Raw genomic sequence first — 6,708 nt, forward strand, 5'->3', positions numbered from 1 at the left:
ACACATTGACCACCACAAATGTACACACACACAAGCTTTAGTAATGATGGTAGTGACTGCAGTCAACTGTCTTACAGTACTCTGCAAACTATTTTGAAAGATGTCAAATAAGTAATTACATGTTATATCAAATAATACATTTCCATCAAATCGGTTTTAGATTTACCATCCAAATGATGGTCAGTTCTCTTTAGGCTGGACTATTGCCAGCCATCTAATCCAAGAACACAAACCTCAAAACTTTTAAATCAACTCCCAAAGCTCACAGACATACTCACTGGACAAATCTCTCTGTGCCTTTCTAAGGTGCTGAAACGCTTTTCACACGTGTTACAAATGTCCCAGTCTACTCCCTGCAGCTGGGGGCAGGTTGGCATCTGTCTGTCTCCACACAAACTCTCCTGGTGCTTCCAACCTGCTAAAAGCCATCCTGGGATGCCTGTTCTGTCATCTTGTCAGAGACCTGGAACATAGATGACCTAATGTAGGTCCTTTAAACCACAGACAGGCTATGAGTTTTCAGAAACATTCAACATGACTGTCCGTATTAGGAAGAGGAGATGAGGCGTGCGCGTCATGAGGGGAAAAGGAAGGACAAGAGTTTGGGTGCAAAACAGAGAGAAAAAGTACAGGGATGCACAGAGACCTGCACATCTATTGAATCAACCTGACCTCCTTTGTCCCAAAAGAAAACAAAATGCCCTCATCTATCATGTCTCAACAAGCAGATGCCCTTAGCTACAGCAGGAGGTAAATACGGCGCACACACACACACACTTCTGGTGCTCATTACTCAGAAGCATACTCGACACATACCCAAACCAGACTTGACCTAAGACTGAAGGTTATTTGTGTGTGTTGTGTGTGTGTGTGTGTGTGTGTGTGGTGTGTGTGTGAGAGAGAAAGAGAGAGTGTGTGTGAGAATGTGTTTGAATGTGTGTGTAGCTACGGGGTACTCTTAATCACCCATCTGGTCAATTCATGTCATCTGTCAATCAATCTCCAGAGTGAACCAACATTTCCTCTTGGCAAACATCCACCTTGTGTTTGTAACTTCCACTGACCTCCCTCAACCACCTCCAGGTCTTCATGTAACGTGTTCCTGTGTATGTGTGTGTGTCCACAATTAAGGTAAAGTTAAATAAAGGTTAAGTTGCAGAAACATTAGGCACATGAGGCAGGACATCAAATTTGATGATCTGTTCTCTGCTTGCAGTGATCATTAGACATACAAATCACACACTTGTTATCATCCTCACTCCCCATGAAGGGTCAATCATATTTCTTCCTTCAAGTAGGTATATTACTGTTTATTTTGTTGTTTATTGTGAATCATTCAATTAAAGACAAACAAGAAATTATATCGTATTTTATTCAGGAATTAAATGTTTCATCATGATTGTTTTGGTGTGGACCATGGAACATAGAACACAAGCAAATGAGATATAGACTTGTAAGTACTAATATTGTTTAACTTTCTAACTGTAACAAATGCTTACAGTGATGACACTCCAAATCTCAAATCAAAGTCTAAGGAAGGCTGTGGATAGGCATATAAATGTATGTTCACCCTCTGAACTCTAAAATATTGACAGCAACAAGGTTTGTTTCTTTATGGGTCCATCTCCATTGATTTCTGAATGAGCACCAAGGCACTCTTATCAAAGCCAAGCAGAGAAGCATATTCTGGTTGGCAAAGGCCACAGAGCACTTTTTGATCTGTCAATCCATAGCATCTTTATAACTGGGATCATACAGCAGGGATTATCAGGAATAACAAATCTGTTATTCTGGAAAGGACCTGGGATAAAACCGTTATGTGTGATTTCTTATGTCAGCTTAGTCTGTCAACATATCCAATTGCATGTGTAGAAATACATTGAATCTGCCCAAGGATGTTTGCTGTGTGTGTGTGTTTGTAATCACATGCCTCATGCTTGTCATGGGGAATGATGAAACTGACTTGGTTTCAACAGAAGACGCACGGTTTACCAATCATGACTCTTTTTCGAACTACTTCGTCCTTTTTTTGTCCCTGTCAAACAAACACACTCAAAACACACGTGTGTGAGAGAAAGATAGATAAATGGAGAGAGATAGATAAAAAACAATTATATTTTGTGGCCACGATTAATTATATATTGCGTGCATTTTACAAATTTTTTGCTTTATGTTAGAAAAATTGTTCCCTCGTTTTTGAATCCCTCTTGAATATACCATGCGGTGTGTACCTTACCATCTTCAGTTGCAAATGAACTATGGCGAGACTAGATGGCAAAACAGAGGCCAACAAATACTAACTTTGTATCCTTTATGAGGTACAGCTTGAATAATGTTGTTAGTGAGTTTTACTGTCATTGTTAGATGTTCGTAGCATGATTAAGGAAGTGGACATGTTAGTGTGTATCTTCAACAAAAGTGGAGTTTGTTAAGATGGAAATGGAGGTTGATGCTGTGGAAACACAACGTCATCGCAGTGCCTTAATTGTCTGACAGTAGACTACAGTGTCTATAGAAACATGCCTTTATTTATTTACATGTGTCAATTCCCTCAAATCCATATTATGTGTTCTTATTAATGATAAATTCAAGGTTCATAAAAATCGTCTTCCGATGTTTTTTGATAATTTACATATGGACCAAGTTCAAACAAATCAAGCAGAAACAAAAGTGTAGGCTGTATTGTTCTAAGTAGCCTAAAAGACATAAAACGATGGAACAATTTAACTAACACGAAGGAAAAAATTAGTCAAATGTGTACACGATTTAACTAAAATGAGGGAATTAATTTGTATAATTAATTTAATAAATTGTTGCCATTAAATACAACTGAATTTTATCTATGTCACCTCCGGGGCTTTATGTGCATGTGCTTCAATTTATTAATCAGGAAAGTTTGAGGTTGAAACTAGATTACAAGTAGATAACTAAATACAAGCAAATAAAGTTATTTTAAAATAACGGATTGACATACTTCCAATGTTGATTTAAATCCAGACTTTAACTGGTTACCTAATCGAAATGAAATGGAAATGTGTCATGTCTTTAAGTATATTTACACTTAGAATTTTAGATAAGAGGAACAGAATGATTCTTGCCTTTCTGGGTAAGGCACTGTGTAACGCAAAGCCAACAGACAAACCACAGTACTACACACCCTTGTCCTACCCCCAACAACAGAAAGGGGTCCCCCCCCCCTTTCTTATCAGGAGAAGCTTCAAAGCTTCTCGCCCAGCATGGGGTCAGAAGGTAGACCAAAATGGTCTTGCAGTATGGAGACAAAGGATTCTGAGGAAGAACTAACTTTTCCTGGATTCATAAAACTAATATAGACTAAAATAATTTATAGACACTATTTCAACGACAGTAGTTGATGTGTTATACTGTGTGCTTATTTACTTTGAATGTGGTTTAATTGATTGATTAATTGATTATAACTTCCCTTCAGAAAGAGTTATGTTAGTACATTTTAGATACAAATAATTGTACCATACTAACAAAACCATGTTTGAATGTTGTATTTTTATATTTTGAAGTATAAGCAGTACATGGACATTTGAAATGGCTGAACTTCTCACCTATACGCAAATCTCAGGATGACGCCCAGGTGGGGAGTAACTGACCAATCAAAGAGTTCACCTTTAAAAGAATACCCCCCTTTTCTCTAGGAGTATAAAAACCAAGGACGAACAATCACCCCCGCTTTTTTGTAAGAGTTAAACTGGAGTGAACACGTCATTCCTAACTTATTCCTCAAATTAAGCAAATTGACTGGACCACCCGGAACTTTGAGGAAAGATTCCCTTGCTCTATCTGTTGGACGTTGACAACGGAACTATTGACTTTTCTTCTTCAAAACTGACCAAAGTAACCGCGATTACTACATTTCTTACATGTGATATTGGCATGTTGTGATTTAATTTGTCTGTTTGATTTGGTTTACAAAGGATTTAACCTAATTTTCATTAGGATTTGTTACCATAGACTGTCCACCATTGTTCTAAAGAGGCCTATCTCTCTCTCCCTTCCCCCTCCCCATGCGCTCTCCACAAGCCATTGTGTATTCCACTCTCATTATAGTATAGGCTAAGCCCGATTGAACTGTTCCACTCAAGACTAACCCATAACTTCTTTGATATTTTGTTAATTATACTTTAAATTTCTTAAATAAATCATTATGTATAATACTTGCATTATCCTTCACGTTATCTGATCTGCTCTACTTTAATAGAATTCATTACTTTATATTAGACTGATAGATTAGACTGACTATTACGAAGGCTATAATTAAATATTATTAAATACGTTTTCGTCAGTCCCTTTAAACAAATAATGATTGTGCCCCGCAGAACTACATATTTTATTATAAATTAAGTATTTCAATCTTAAACGAGCAAACCCCGCTACAACTGACTGAACAAAAAGCAGAAGCACAACAGAAAGGCATCATCTTTATTGAGCTCATAACCTGATAACTGATTCTTGATATCAGAATGATCAGGAATAAAACATTGATTACGTTTGGAAACACCCTGTCATGTGTGACCTCTCTGGTGAGCTTCCCCTATCAAGCTGCTTGTGTAGACAGACGCTTTTCTTGGCAGTTTATTGTGTACGTTTCTGTGATTGAGAGAGAGAGAGACTGAGACAGAGAGCGACAGAAAATGATTCCAGAAGTCTATGCGAGACTAAGAGCACTCTAATCAGATGGGCAGGTAGACATACCCCCCCCCCGCCCCCAACCCCCACCCCAGTTGAAAGTGAGAGCTGAGATTGAGATGTAAAAAGGGAGAACACTTGTGACACCTCCTCGAACACCACCTGCTACCTCACTAACACACTTAGCATAAAGTAATCAAACTTTTCTCATTATCTCAGCAATGCCAGCCAATTAACCATGATACAGCAACAACTCTGCAATTATCCGCAATTACAACTCATTAGGCTGTGATTTACTTATGTTTTAATTAGCCGGCGTAGCACTTAGCGTTTGGGGCGACGTTGTTTTCGTTGGTGCCATTGTTGGCTGTTGCTAATGCCACTGATGCTGTTTGTTCGGTTCTTGCACTTGGTTGAGCCGTCTGTACCCACAAACCTGCTCATCTCCTTGGTGTTTCCTTCTGTCCACGGAGAAGGAGCCCTAAATCCTCCTCACACTGCTGCCAGTCACCTGAAGGCCAGGATGTTTTCCAACAACAGGCAGCGGCTCGCGCACTGCTTTACTGATGAATCAATTCGCAATCTATTTGTTCCTCAAGGCTTGGAAAAAGGTTTATGGCACTGCAGTAAAGGAAAGCATACCTGTACACATAGACATTAGCCTGAAGACTTGACTTTACATTTGTAGTTTTTGAGTTTAAAGGAGGAGACATGATACAATACAGTAAATAGTCAACCACGTCAGGGGCCCTGTCAATGGAGGGGGCCACGGGTGTGACCTTGGGGACACCGGAGTAGTCGGGAGGGATCGGCCTCTCCTGGTCCCCATGGGTCCATGTGTATCTGAACGGGGGGTCCCATTTTCTGTCGATGCCCCTCACACACAGTCCTCTGTGCAGCACATCATGCACACAAGTTGATGAGCTCGTCAAATCCTGCCCAAGCTTCACCTTCTGCATGTGCAGGTCTGATGGAGACAAGCTGTGTGATTATTTGAGGGAAGGATCGGGAGTGAGAGAAAAAAGGGGCGACGCAAGTGACGCTCCCGATTACCTTTTTGTCATCCCCCAATGGCGATTTGTGAACAGAGTAATTTTGTTATTTGGTTTTAAGCTCCTTTCGTTTCTTCCCAGGCACATTTTAACCATTTTTTGCATCAATTGTCTCTGGGCTTTGTCACAGAAACAAACCAAACCAATTTTCTCCCTCTTGTTTTTGAAGAGGCAATCAGTGAAGTGTCCTTGGTTTGATTAGATTCCAAGCTGCTGCCTCTCTCTTTCTCTCTTTGTCTCTCTTGCTCACGCTCTCTTTTTCTCTCTCTCTTGCTCACTCTCTCTTTCCGTTTTCATACATTCTGTAAGAGGAAGAGATAAAGTAGGAGAAAAAGACGGAGAGAAAGAGAAAGAAAAAGCGCATGACCTACAATATCAACGGCAACATTGAAAAGCAAACTTAGTAGAATCTGGGATCCGCTTGTGGTACGATGGATTCTCTTTCCTCTGTCACATCTCACCTGGAACTGTGAATAACTTGATGACCTAAAAAAATAATTTTTCACAAAAATGAGGGAACACCATTTTGGTATTGCTTCAATACCACTTCTGGTATTGTTTACGTAATAAATGTTTTTTTTCACATCTTTTTTTCTTTTCAGGCCTTGGACCCTTGATAATAAAACATTTAAAAGTGCCTGCCTGTATCAGACTTATGGCAGCAACAAAGGAAAATAAAAGACCAGACAAATTTGGTTGACAAATCGCCCAGTGCAGCTTAGCTTGCTGGAAGCAGTTAGATTCTGCTTCAGACGTGTCCCGTTGCCCTTTTGCAGGCGACTGATGTGAGAGTTCCTGTGTGTGTGTGTGTGTGTGTGCCGCTTCACCCTGAACCCCAGGGTGTGTGGTGGCACAACTCACCCACGCAGCCCTGAAGGTGCTGGTACAACACACACACAAACACAGCCACACTTACTACCATGCGCACACACACGTAATCCACCCACTCGTCTTGTAAAGATGTTTGAACCTTGATTCTTTGTCTATGTCATTACTT

Source organism: Hypomesus nipponensis, chromosome 15, assembly GCF_054491055.1.
Source record: "Hypomesus nipponensis isolate SF chromosome 15, ASM5449105v1, whole genome shotgun sequence".
Classification (NCBI taxonomy): domain Eukaryota; kingdom Metazoa; phylum Chordata; class Actinopteri; order Osmeriformes; family Osmeridae; genus Hypomesus; species Hypomesus nipponensis.